Raw genomic sequence first — 14,868 nt, forward strand, 5'->3', positions numbered from 1 at the left:
ACACTGGATTAGTCTCCCTCTAACAGCAAGATTTTCTATTTCATGTTTATACATATGAACTTCCTTTTACCTGAAAAGAGTGTCTTTCTTTGTCCATAGACTTGCACTATACATATGTGTTATGAAAAGGATAAGGGGGAATATGCAGAGGGAGATAGAGGTGTGTGGAAGTTCTACCTACTAAGAAAATACTATTTTCTTAGTTTTGAAGAATATGTATGCATGAGATCTTGTGCCAGCATATTTAATTGCCCAAGGATATCTTTTATTTATCTGCCTTCTCCCTTTTTGCTGATGCTATCTCTTGGTAGAAAGGTTTTATATTAAATACTAATATTTGCCCACATATTACAATAAGAAAAAAAAATAAAGGCAAGAAGTACCAGCATTTAAATGAACAATACTACTTTCAGAGAAAAACGTCACAGTGATAAACATGGAATTAAATGTACCTGTACCAGTTGCAAGTAGCAGCATGCAGTGTATTTGTCTGACAAATGTGCATATTGGTAACTGCCATTTCCACACAAAGAACTTTATCACTGCTCAAATTAGTTCACCTTTTTCCCTTGTATTTGCCATCTTTGCACAGTCGTACCCACATTAATATCAGTAGTTTCTCTTGCCAAAACACGTATTATTCTTTCATTCCATGTAGGTAGTCCAAATTTAAATCCATACCTCCAATCAACATTGTACTCCTTTGAACATTAATGAACTGAATCTGTAGTTTCTACATATGAGCAATGCTTCATAGTAAATCTATGGTAAAACTCTGTGTCAGACTGCTGCTTCTGCATTGTGTTGGCCGTGTGGATTTGTGAGCTATGCTCGTCTCATCAAAATCATTATGTGCAAAAAGCTGAAGAATAACAAACAGAACATGGTCTTTACAGAGTCAACATCATGAGCACCAGCTGGGTCTTCTGATTATCAGTAGTTATGGAAATATTTTTGTATTTATCATAAGCCCCCTGCTTTTGCAAAGCCAAATATCTGCTTCTGAATGGACTCCGCAATTAATGCAGAAAGATGGATAGTTAAACATAATGAATTTGGTGGGGAAAAAAATCACACTCTTCTCTCTTCACTCCTGGGATTGTCCTAGTCCTTCAGGTAGATTTTATGCGTATATATATATGTGTGTTTGCATATATATACACACACACACGTATACCCCAAGATACCAACGGCTGTCACTTTGCATTTTACTGCCACACAGTTGACAGTTTATATCCATTTTGGTTTCAGCTTCTGTATCATAGTTTGCACCAATTCCCACAATATCAGCTCCTTCAAATGTAAACATGTTCAAAAACCACAAAAACCTTTAGTAGAGTGTAATGAATGTATAATAAATGCCTAATGCTGTATAGTTTAAGTAAATATGCTTTGTTCCTGCATGCTTGACTTTATGCTTTGTAGAAATGGAGCCAGCACATGCACAAGTACAATCCAGTCTTTGGGTTAGTTCCCAGAGTTCATCGTTCTTGCAGTGAAATTGTAGTGAACCACTGAAGCATCTTACATTGATATTAAAATTTTCATACCCAACACGTTGTCAGGCATTATTTAGCTTTTTAAAACTGGTTCAATTTTCATTTCAGTTCTACAGTTTTGTTGGCTGCATGTAACCTGATATTATAATGATTTAAGTTTTTCAGTGATTTCATTCACTCAGGCTATTGTAAAATAAGACTCAGAAAGCAGGAAGAAGATCAAAGTATCTCCTTTTAAGAGTAGCACTAGGTCATAACTGGAGACACTGAGTTTGGGAATCAGTTTAAAATTAAAACACCTACATTCAGACACCTCCATATGAGTTGTGTGCCTAAGCTAGGCCTGGAGCTAGGCTTGATTTAACTTCCTAAACAAGCATCTTTTTGAGATTCTTTAGGGTATTCTCCATGGCCTCTACCTGCCATTCTAGAAAGGTACAAGTTTCTGGTAGGACCTTTGTCATATTCCCAAGTTTGTGTAGGTCTCTTGAATACCCTGGGCCATCTTGAATGGAAAAGAAACCATGTTTAGATGACTGAATCAATCTGGTCATCAATGCACTCAAAAGACTCATCTTACTCTGACGCAGACACATGAGATGGGATTTGTTTGCACAAATACAGCCTCTTTGTATCATTTTAGGCAAACAACTCCCAAGTTTAGCAGCTGGTCACCTGATTCTACTAACCTTATTTACTACTTCTCCTTTGATTATGGATCTATGTTCAGTTGACCAAGAGTTTGTCATTAAAGATATTTTCCTGACGAAAATATTTCTTATTTGCTATTTTTCATCATTCAGATAAATTTAGTACTTTTCTAAAATAAGTCATTAACTGTATAGTTAATTAAAAAGGAATGCATTATATAACAACACCTGTAACACTGAACCACCTTAAAATGTATTTTATTTATCACTTTGCCATAAAATTTACTTCCATTTGTAGGGCAAAAGCTGATTTTACAATATTGGTCTATGACTCGTGCCATGTGTTTCATAGTTCATAAGTGTTAATTTTAAACAAAACAAACTATTGTTATTTGCAGTATAACTTTTATAAGGAATGCATATTTCAAGTGAAAAGCAGTTTTGAATATGTTCGTACTGCTTAATTCAATTTTTACCATACAGTAGATTTCCAAGGAGGTAGAAAAACTGTATTGCAAAATTTACCACACAACTTCAGAGGATTAATCTAAAATGTGTCTCTTATGCACAAAGAAAATTTGTACTGGAAACAAAAAACTGAATACGTACTGGGCAACATGTTTTACCACCTGATTATTTTTTGAATTAAAAAAAACACAATATATAATTGGTTTAAAAAAAAAACAGAGCTTGTTCTGGAATTTGATGTTAAATTCGGTATTTTACATCTTCAAATGTGAACTGAGATGGAAATTTTAAGACAACAACAGAAACTTACATCAAAAATTAATTATTTTAAAGGCATTTGGTAGACAATCCACTGTTCACAGAGCCCGGTAGTTTTAAATATTTGAAATAACTAAGGAATGTTAGTTAATAATTGTTTATTATTATCACAAAAAGTGATAAGTAATTACTTTGAAAAAGAAAGGTGAAGATAGCTTTATGGACATTTCTTAATGAAACATCCATGAAATGTAAAGTATTCTGGGTGGTAATCAATCACAACTACTCTCCTGCTGGGCAAGGAGAATAACCCATTTTCTAGTGGGACAAACTGAAAATTAAGAAAAAATATGGTAAGAATGGTGTGGGGTTTTTTTCTTTTATTTACATAAAATCTTTGTTTTTTTGGCAATGACCAGAAAAGCAAAGTCAATGTACTGCTAGATACTCAAGTTGTAATCTGCAAGAGCAAGACTAGTCAACAGTCCCTGTTATTTAGCGATTTAAAGTCCTCCCTCGTTTATGTAGAATACTGACGCTCAGTTCCTTCCACTACCCACAGAGGGTTGATGCCACCTCCTCGGAGGTGCCTTTGCAGTCAGTCTCTTTTTACCCTAGGCATTTCTTATTCTCACCAGGATGGTAAGGAGAGCCAGTAGGTGTGTATGAGAATTCTCAGAAAAAGAAACCCCAGGATTTCACTGCTGTGCCATGAAATCATATGCAACAGGACATAGATTAACACATGATCTGAGGAATTCATAACTATTTTTGCTTACTGTAGTTCAATAGACCAGATGCAGATTGCTTGTTCAAACCTTAGAACTTCACCAGTAGTTCATTACCGGCCATTTAAAAGTGCAGGATGGGTTGCAGAAACATACTGTCACTCTTCTGTGACACTCTTTCTTTTTACATAAACAAGCATCCAGCAGAGCAGTAAAAGAAACCATGATGTCCTCCTTTCTACATAACTCTCTTAACTGGGAGACTAAAGGGAGATTTTTTCACTGCTTTGTGTTGGTTTCAATGAGTATTAAGCATTTTAATCAAAATTAAATAATTCCAAAAGAGAGTTTAGTCACCCACTTCAAAGCAAGGTCTAAAACCGAGAAATCCTTCTTCTGTTTTTATCTATTTTCCTTTTTTTTTGCTTCCTGAAAATTAATTTCTGGCTCAGTGTCAAGGAAACCAAACTATCTCTAAGTTGACTGTGCTCTCAAAAAACTCAGCGAACTTGCCGCTTTCTTTTCTAATGCAACCATCACGAACTCGATGCAGGAGGTTCACTCCATGGTGCCCAGTCATCGCACAGCCACCCCAGTACTCACACTGCTCTCCCAGTCTCCTCTTCTGGAAGCTCCCAGCACTCCTGCCTGTGCAGTACAACTGATAGGGCATCAGGCAAGATGATTCAGGGTTTCCAATAGTTTGCCAAACCTGGAAGAATGAAAAAATATTTGAGTTAACAAGCAGATTTGACAAACACTCTCTCGTTAGAAAACATTCAGACACTGTTTAAGACATCTTAAAACTTGGCATTATAAAGCAGTTCATAACATGATTAATTGCCATTTGCACATGTTGACAGCAGTGTGCAAGGCAACAGAGCCTTCATGTTCAACTTAAGCGTAACCTCCAGACTGTGATCACACACGCTGTGCCCAGATGACTGACACACCGGGAGTTTTATTCTGTTTGTCAGTCTGGTGGAAGGAACGTATCCAGCAAGAAGTTAGTCTTAGATTAGTAGTGGCATTTCATCTGCCCTGTTTGTGCTTCCACCGCCTTCTTCCTTCTCAGGGGAGTGGAAGTGTTCTGCAAGGGGAGAGATTCAGTCCCTATCTGTTCTTAATGGGGGAAAGCCACCTCCCACAGACACAATGGATGGGCTCTCAGATCCAGGCAGCTGTCAGCAGGTATTAGCCTGCTAGCTCATCAAAATATTTCTTCATAATAATTACACGTAAACCATTTATGCTTTAATCCAGCTCTGAGTAGTAGGTTAATTTAATTTTATTTTTTCCATTTCATTTAGCTAAGTCCTTCTATTCTTGGAACAAGGGTGCTTAGGCTTTTTAGGCATTTTCATTGTTTTAAACAGACTATTTTCACAGGATATAGTGGAAGAACTTTTCAGTTATTAAAGTGGTTTATGCCTCCCTAGTATGCTGACTTATTTTGGCAGCTGGAAGCAGAAAGCTCTTTTCCTTATCACATTTCACCACACCCTTACATTTCACATACTCGGTGTTTTGACATTAAAGTATCTCAACACAATTGACTATTGTGGATTTTCTCTCCCCAACTCTGTCTGTTAAAGAGCAGCAGAGCATTTGTTTCAAATGAAAAGAAAATCAAAAGAATTAAATTCACCAAATCCAATAAAAGATGCTGTACACTGTATTTTCATATGGCAGAACTGAAGCCCTGGACCTCTGCAGAGAGATTCGCATCATTGGAGTAGAGGTAGTGCTATTGCCACCTGCCTTCCCTTTGGGTTTCTGCCAAGAAGGAATATCTTGTTATTGATGCAAGTCTGATACTCTGTTCAGGATTTTCATTCCAGACAGAGCAGCTCTTTTAGTGGCAATGTTGGCTCCAGACCTCTGACAGAGAAGAGATTGAGAATGCTTTCCAAAAGACATTCTACTGCTAAGGACTAATACCAGACTTACTGTAAAAGGTAACATAATCTGGTACTGCATGAATCTGGCAAAAAAGAATTAGAAGATTTAAACACATATATACAGAGAAGAAAACTATAAATGTTAAAACTTGGTGTTGTCTCCTGTCCATCTAATTTTACTATGTCTCTATAGAAAATATATTTTAGCAACTGAGCATAGCATCCATAGTTTTTATTCAGTTGATTTCGTATCACCCATATACTTATGTCATTAAATTCTACTATGCCATATAAATCTCCACAGCTATGATCACTCTATGATAACTGCATGCCCTGTTGAGTCTTATTGCCTAATTGGTAGTTTATAAGGAAATATCTGTGCTGGTTTTGAGATTAGAATTCTGTTTCCTCAGCAGCAAGAAATATTTGCTTGACACACTCAAAGTTGTTAATATTGGTATGCCTGCTTACACAAACTGTGAGTGTAAAAATACCCTGTTCAGATGGGTAGTGAAAATAGAAAAAAAAAAAAGGGTGTTTGCAAGATGAATGTTTTCTGTGAGCTTAGAGAACATCTTGAAGCCTGGTTCAGTGTTCATTTGCAGCAGTATAATGCAGGCGCATCTCTGCTGATTTGCAAAGCTAAAAGTCAGGTACACTGTTATCTTAGAATCATAGCATAGTTTGGGTTAGAATGGACCTTTAAACATCATCTAGTCCAACACCCCTGCAGTGAGCAGGGACATCTTCAAGTAGATCAGGTTGCTCAAAGCCCTGTCCAACCTGACCTTGAATGTTTCCAGGGATGGATTGCCTACAGCTCGCCATGCTGCTTTTCCAGCTGATGTCAGGGTGGTTGAAATCCCTCAGCAGAACGAGAGCCTGTGAGCGTATTATCCCTTAATTCCTTTGAGGTATTTCACTGATGTTTCCCTGTTGGCTCCTATTACCTCAGGAACCCTGGGCTCATCTCCATAAGGCTTTAACTGTGCTCCAGTGTAGCCAGCACGTCTCAGAGCAATAGGCTGAAGGCCCTTGCTGGCACCCCGTCCCTATAACCTTGTTGTAGCATCCCACAGCTTTTATGGGCAAGCCTGATATTATCCCCCTCCCCCTTCAAGTCTAGTTTAAAGCTCTGTCAATGAGCCCTGCTAGCTCATGAGCTAGCTTCCCCCTTTGAGAAAGGTGAATCCTATCTGATGTCAGCAAGCCTGGTGCCATGTAGGCCATCCCATTATCGAAAAACCCAAAATTGTGGCAGTGACACCAGCCACAGAGCCATGTATTAACAGACTGGATGTGTCTGTTTCTTCCAATGTCGCTGCCCACAACTGGAAGGAGAGAGGAAAAAATAACCTGTGCTCCAGATTCTCTTACTAACCATCCCAAGGCCCTGAAGTCTCTTTTGATCACCTTTGGACTACGTGTTGCAGCTTCATCGCCACCCACATGGAAGAGCAATAATTAGGATAATAGTCCAAGGGCTGCACCAAGCTAGGAAGTTTCCTAGTGATGTCCTTAACCCAGGCCCCAGGGAGGCAGCAGACTTCCCTAAGAGGAGGGTCTGTCCGGCATATTGGACCCTCTGTTCCCCTTAGAAGGGAGTCACCTACAACTATAACCCATCCTTTCTTCCTTGTGGAGGTGGTTGTGATAAGGCAGGACAGGCCTTTCTGACCCTGGCAACACCTCTGGTGTGAATGGACCATCATCCACAATCATCCATTGACTGGCCTTCCACATCCAGAGCCTCATACTTGTTGTACAGAGGCACCTGGGAAGGCAAGGTGGTCAAGGAGGGGGTTTGTCTGCTGTCCCGAGCATGTACTTGCCTGTATTCACTCCTTTCCTTTAAGCTACTGCCTTCCGCCTGGCAGGAGGAGGATACAGGATCCCCTTGATCTTGTTTCTTTTCTGGTGGCCTTTCCTGTTTCTGTCTCAGGGAGGGCAGAGCATGGTTCCACCAGTCTATCTCTTTCTCAGACTCCGTGATGATCTTTAACCCTTCTACTTCCTCTTGTAGTTCTGCCAGCAAGCAGAGTTGGTCAGCTGGTTACCGTCCACCTGGTCATACCTCACACAGCTGTTCCACTACTGCCATACATTACCAGGGAAAGGCTCTGGCACTCCCTGCAGCCTGACACCTGGATGGCTGTGTGTTTTCATGGAGCTCTGTCTGGGTTGCCATATCCATTCTGGCAAGTGCAGAGGACATAGCTTTCTGTCGGGTAGACACCATAGCTAAGCTCCGTCTGAGAGGATGATGACCACCAATTGAACTCACCTCTTGATCTCTTAGGATCACTAGGCCCTTCCTGCATGCCCTTCTGCCTAGAACTGCTGTGCCACGCCCTGGCTAATGAGCCATGCTCTGTTTGCCCACTCTGTTGGCAGCGCTCCCGGTCGCTCACACTCCCTAAGCTGCTTTTTGTAGGTGTGAGGGTGGCCGCGATTGCACTGGCAATGCTCAGGTCTCATCTGCTGGCTCCTGGTGTGTCTCTTCACTCCCCTGGCATTTCCCTGCCTCAGGACAACCCCCCGTGCACCGAGATCTGCCACTCCGCTATGGATCAGGCTGGCTCTGGAGCAGCTCCCCTCGGCCACTGCAGAAGCCTCCATTAGGCTTGATGTAGATGTCATGTATAAGATATATTTGATGAAATATCTCTGCCAACTTGGTTAGAAACTGGATGTCCCATACTAGCATTTTTGATAAATAGACTGAAAGGAGCATCTTGGATGTCTAAGACCTCATGCAAACAGATAATCAGTGGGACTGATCTCCCCTAAACTAGCTGGCCACAGTGCATTTCGATGATTTGGGAATTTTTGCCAATTTTGACTGTTTTCTTCATGGTTCTCCAAGTGACAAACTGAAATCCTTCATCCTTCACAATCCTGCAGCTCTTGGGGGAGCTTTTGGGTGATATGCAGCTGCCACAGTTCTTCCTCCATTCACATCCCAGAGAAGAAAATAAGCTTCAGTAGGGTGACAGAAAATCTCAGCAATGTTTCACATCATGCTAAGATTTACCTAAAAGAATTCCCAGCCACATGACACCACAGGCTTTTGATCTGAAGATACATAAGAACGTAACTGCTACTTAACTTCACTACCTTTTGCTAAGGGAAATATTTTATCACAAGAAGAATCATCAGCCTCCCATACTTGGAAGATTTTATCATAGAATAGTCACTTTCTGGAGTAGGACTCAAACAAATACTGACAGATATCTGTGTTTGCACAGAATTTTTCAGGGAGTGTGACGTTCTCTTTTTTAGCTTCCCTGTAAAATTTTCCTTGCCCCTCAGCCCCACTCCTCCCAATCTAGGGCTCATTTCTGGCAGCATCTCAGTCCTGGCCCGTCAGACACTAACTCTCTGCCAGACACAAAATAACACCTCTATTACTTACGAATAACTGGCTAGATCTAGACTTTATGTACCTCACGTATCTGCAGGTGGTTGCTTCTTATCTAATCAGAAGCTAAATGCTGAATCCTGAGGTGCAACCGAGAGGTTCCTAGACCAGACACAGCAACTGGTACACAGGGTACAGAATTTGGGCGGTATAAAGAACAAAGTTAAGCTGGACAGGGATATGTTCTAAGATTAAGACTTCCAAAAATGTCTTCCATGGTGGCTAGAGAAAGACATCCCTTCCTCAGTGAAAAGTGGAAAAAACAATTTTAAAAATAAATAGTACATGACATGGTATCTGTTGAAAATTACAGATATATGAAAGGAAATTCACACAAGAAATCCTGAAGGGACAGATAAACTCCCCCAAATCTCATAGATTTTGGACACTATTTGAAGCCTAAAGGAGTTCTGGTCTACATAATCCCTGTGCGCTGCACATCTAGAGTATTGAACAAAAGGAATAAATCAGTCTTTTGTTTTTCTTGTACTTTGAGTTTCTCTTCAACAGCTACTGTAAAATTTTCTTTGACTACATGAGTGCAGGAGCTTGGTGTGGGCACAGATTCACCTGAATCTGTCAGTTTTACATAATATGAAGAGATCAGGCTTAGGAACAGTGGCAGTTTCTCCTCCCTTCCACCAGGACAACAAATCTCCACATCAGTCATCTATGGAAAATGATGAAAAATGATCTTAAGGGATAATGCCTGTGTTAAAATTCAAAGAAAAGTTTATGTAGACATCAGAATTGACTTCCATTTCTTTCTGTTTCTTATTTAATCTCTCCAATTTCTCTTCAGCAGCTTTGAAGGTCTCTAATTATTTTTTCTTTTTTTTCTGCTCTTCTGCTCTGCACCACTCTTTCTTCTGCATCTATAGATTAGCTTCCTTTTTAAATGTTCCCTATCATTCTATTCCCCTCCAGGAAGGATTTCCTTGAGATAAAATGGCTGCCACTGTGCCCCAATCCCTCACATATCCTCTCTGCCAGAATATCCATGAACTCCCAGGCTAAGTGACCATTGCCATTAGCATCAGGCACATAAGTCACCAACCCATGTCTTTCCAAAGCATGAGCCTGAGCATGGGTTAGCACCTCTGACCAGAGCAAAACAGCCAGCCACCATGCCACACCTAAAGGAAGATACCCTGGAAGTCCTAATACATTATCGCCTACCTATGAAGCAAAGTGGTTCATGCATGTGAAGAGTAAAGAGATGAATGTGCCCTCAGATTGTGATGCACACTAACTGCCAGTCAATTGCAGGGTACTAGGCAAGTGAGCAGGACACCAACGAATGCCTTCCAAACCACTGTCCACTTGCACAGGCTAATGATAACTCTTCCTGTTTTGTGTAGTTTCTCTCTGCTTTGTCTCAGTTCTCAGAGATGTTAACAGCTGCCTATAGAGGAAAAGCATTATTTAGTTTTGTTTTTCAATCCTGTCCATTCTTTCTTTTTTAAGGTAACTTTTTAAAATGTTACCTTTCTTATTCTTAAGATACCTGTTAAGGAATGTCTGGTCTCCCTATGCTACAAACAACCTGCTATATCATTCTCCTCTGGATCTACTGGACCACTCCCTATAGAATATTCTTCCTTATCTGTTTGAGACACCTTCCCTTTCCAGGTGGATTCTCAGAGCCAGCTTTAAAAACTGAGTCCTTGCTACTTCAATTATGCTGCTGCTCTCAGTGTCTCAGAAGGCATCCTTGTGCTCCTTCTCTTCTTTCTTACTTATTTGTTTCCATCTCCTGGACATACAACTGTTCCTCTCAGTCCCTCCTGACCTGTTTCTTCTAGACTCACGTTTTTCAACATTAAGCCTGACATAACAATGTTGTTGACTCCCAAAGGACTTTTTGAATACTCCTTCACGGTTTTCTGACTTAAAGACACTGAACAGAGCAATCCTTGACACAGGCCTTACTGAACTCCTCCACTGGACAGAAACTCTTCCTCTTTTGAGGACATAAGAGTAATTTGGAACTGAGGTGGCAGATGTGGTCCTGTGTTCAGAGTCTGCAAGAGACAGAAGAGTCATGGCACCTATGGAAACCTGGACATTGAGACCTGTTTCTGCTGCCTTTGGGTTGCTATATAGGTGCACGTTGTCTACTGACACAGTATTTTCTTCAGCTGAAACTGAAATTGAGATTGGGCTTCAAATCATGTACACCCTGCATTGATTCCAGGAACCTGAAGCATATGTTAGCAAAGTGGAAGTTGATATCAGATAGCCCTATGCCACACCATGGATTTGATGTCATCTGACAAAGATATTGTGTTTTCTGAAAACTAATATTCATGTCACAGGGTCATCAACCATCTCCAGTACCCCAGAAATTCCAGCTCTTAAGTTGTCTTAACTTGTCTTTCATCATTTGCATTGGTAATTGCTCCTGGATATTTACTTATTTATCCATTACAACCTGCCTCAGCTTTCCTTCTCTGGGGTTAAACAAGCCAACAAAAGTTTTTGTCCCGTGTGCAAAAATTAAAGGTAATTAAACCTGAAATTTATCTAGTGCAACAAAGACTACATGGGAATAGTTTGTTATCCTCATGTATTTTCTTCTAATTTTTTTCACTATGCAATTATAAATCTATCTTACATCAAGTGCTGCTTTTGAAAACCTTTGGTCTGGAAGTTTCTACATCTCTGTCAACACTGAGAAACTTATTAAATCACAGACACACACCCAGACATCTGCATTTAAAAATTATATTGTGTCACATCTTGAATGGGTAGGCAGTAGAGAAGCATCCAAAGCACTAGTTGGTTGTTAAATAACAAAAGGGGGAGTGATGACCACAAACTCTTAAGTAAGAGTATCTCACTGGGAAAAGCACAATTTTTCCTCAAACATCAATGGGAACACACCCGTTAACTGTACTGAAAGCACATATCTGCACAACAGAATCCACCGTGTATTCAGTAAGCCAATATGGGTATCAGCAGGAGCACTGGACCATGTCTTGTTCCCTTCCTACTTCTATCACTTATCTTTCTGTTGTCTTCTATGCATTTTCTGTGGGGTACACTATCTCCCTCTGAGGCTGGTGTTCCTGCAGCTGATTTGTTTCCACTATCTTCAATGTCTTCATTCAGTGCAAATGCTGTGCTATACACATGCACTCCTCTGCTCCATACTGTCTTGTGCTCCCACAGTTGGACTGTTTCTGGACCACTGGGTACATTGCAGTGTATCATCTGACTTACGTGTGACCTCTATTCAGTATGGAAATTTCATAGCTGGTAATAGAACTCTTAGCTTTAGGTGCAATGTATTTTACCATCCAGATAAACAACCTCCTCTGAGATAGGGCAAAGCCTGAAAGACTCAGTTGAATCCTACAAGGAACATAATGCCAGTTTCTTCTCATGAATGTTCTATTTTTTCAAAGTACCCTATCAAGAAAACTGTTTCGTAATTCTCTTAGATTAAGTTCACAAAGCCACTAGCACTATTTCCAGTAACACAAGAATCATAGTAGTTTCTGAATATGGGAAGATTCATTTTGAGACAGTTTGCTTTGTCCACATCACTTTATTTTAATCTTGTTCATTTGTCACTGACAACATCACCTGCTGAGCTAAAATGTTTTTCAAACTGAAACTGGAGGATAAGCAACTAAGATTAATGGCTCACAAATCACATGTTAGCAAATGATTTTCATTGACCAGCACTGAATCCTTATTTATGCTATTGTTGGATTGCACTAAGAAACTGTAGTTGAAAAACAGTGCATAGCTTCCTTTACAATATTTCATTTTCAGTCAACTGCCCCCTAAAATTTGTCAGATTCATCACTTAAAGACACCATCTGCTGACCTGTCATGGAGGGTGGTCAGAGCTGTCGCAGTGGAGCATTTTTTATCCTGGATTTGTGTGTAAAAGCCGCAGTAGGAGAAACGTGCATATTTAATAAATAGACCTACACTTAATTATTTTGTTTGGAGGATTCTCTACATGCTTACTATTTGCCAAGGCAACAAAGTAATAGATGCAGAGGGAAGCCAAAACTTGTGTGTTGCATGGACGAAGGCTCTTGTATCGAATCTGAACTTTAACTGTTTTTTCTGTTCAGATAGAGTAGCTGATTTGCCGGCTCTGCTAGTTACACGTCTCATCTCTGCTTCACTGGGATTTTATTTGAACCACTGAATGCAATAGCGTGCAGGCAGATGGTGAAGCCAAGGGATACCATCAGTGTAATTCTTAGTCTTTTTTCATGCCATACTTTCAAAACTTCCAGTTTGCTATCTGTGTTCATGTTGCAAGAAATCTAGTTTCAAAGCAGAGTAAATATGCACATACACACATAACTTTTTCAGCCATAGTAGCACAGACCCACCAGATTTCTTACAAGGCTGTTTATGATTTGTCAGATATTCCAGAGATACATCCTCCAAATGTTACCACTTCTGCCAAGTGTTCCAGCAGCAAACACCCAAGCTCCCTATTAAGCTAAGAAATGTTTTTCTGAAACCTCATACAGATTTTCTTAGATCACTAATTATTTTGCATTGTAACCACAACATTTTTCTTGTGTTGTTCTTATGCACTAAGGTTATGATTGAAAACTAAAATCTATATTAAGGACAGAAGGACCACAGCTGCAACTATGGAAACTGCTGCAACTACAACCTTGATTTAACTGTAAATGAATGGTAAACATAAACATAATTTTGGCAATAGCTATTTACAATGGTATCCTAGTCATGTATGCAGATATCCAATGGATGAATATCTTTGTTCCCTGAATGGTCTTCCCTCCCCACCTACAAAACTGCATTAAACCTGTTTCCAGCAACTGCTAAGCTGTCCTCAGGCAAAGCTGTCTTTCATCCCTTAGGATGTATTTCCTATTCCTGTACTCAGGATCTATCATGTAATGAGAATTGGCAATTTCAGATTTATTTACTAGCTAGGTAAGGAGAGCCTCAGGGACCATGAGGCTCAGCTGCTTCATTCTGTGAATCATCAGAGGCTTCTTTCTCTGTGACAGCCAATAGGGCAAAGAAACAACCACCACCACCAAAAAACCCGGTGTGAAACACCTTTTTATCATTTTCCACCAAACAGTATGTTGTTCTGAGTAATTTGGGATCTATATGGGTAAGAATAGGACTCAGAATGGGGTTTGCACGTCCTTTCCAAGTGGAAACATTTTCTTGTTCTACAAATCTGTTAGGTGAACACCTCTGTTTCTAGAAAATTATAATGACTCCCAAAATTTTGCCCAAAGACCATTAGGCAGATAATTTCTCTGTGTCTGAAGTATTCTTTGTTCATCAATGGACAGGAGCAAAAGACTCCTTTCCTCTGGCGTCGCTATTCATCTGGAGTTCTAAATAAAGAACTTGTGGAAATACAGTGGCTCTGTGTTTGGGTTTTGTTTTTTTGCCTCTGTTCATCATCAAGGAGTAAAACTCTTTATAATCTGTAAGGTCAGGCCACAGGAAGCAAGTGTACTTATATCAAACAAAGACTCATTAGGCTAGTTTTAGTAAATACTGTATTGTCTTTACAATGAAGCATTTACAAATGATCCCTATCCATTGAGGCTGACCTTGAAAGAATTTCCATCTCTACCTTGATCATCTCAGTAAGAAGAAATAGAAGCGGGGGGGAGGAAGAATTTTACATTGTCAAGTCTTCCTTCAGAAGGTTATAAATCATCATTTTAGCATTTGTACAAAAACATGAGCATGTTGTTATCATAATCTGATTAGATTTATCTGAGCATCCCTTCTCTCCTTCAAAAATTTTACCTGTATGACTCTGCCCTAAGCATCTGCTCAAGTGGGAAGGCTGAGACATTGCTATATAGGGCAATACAGAATAACTAGAGCTCTCCAGGAATGGACAAAGAAAAGACTGGAAATTTCGACTGACATTTTCTTCCCTGTCTTCTTCTGCACTTTAGCTAGGTA

The sequence above is a fragment of the Nyctibius grandis genome, chromosome 6 (assembly GCF_013368605.1).
Source record: "Nyctibius grandis isolate bNycGra1 chromosome 6, bNycGra1.pri, whole genome shotgun sequence".
Classification (NCBI taxonomy): Eukaryota; Metazoa; Chordata; class Aves; order Nyctibiiformes; family Nyctibiidae; genus Nyctibius; species Nyctibius grandis.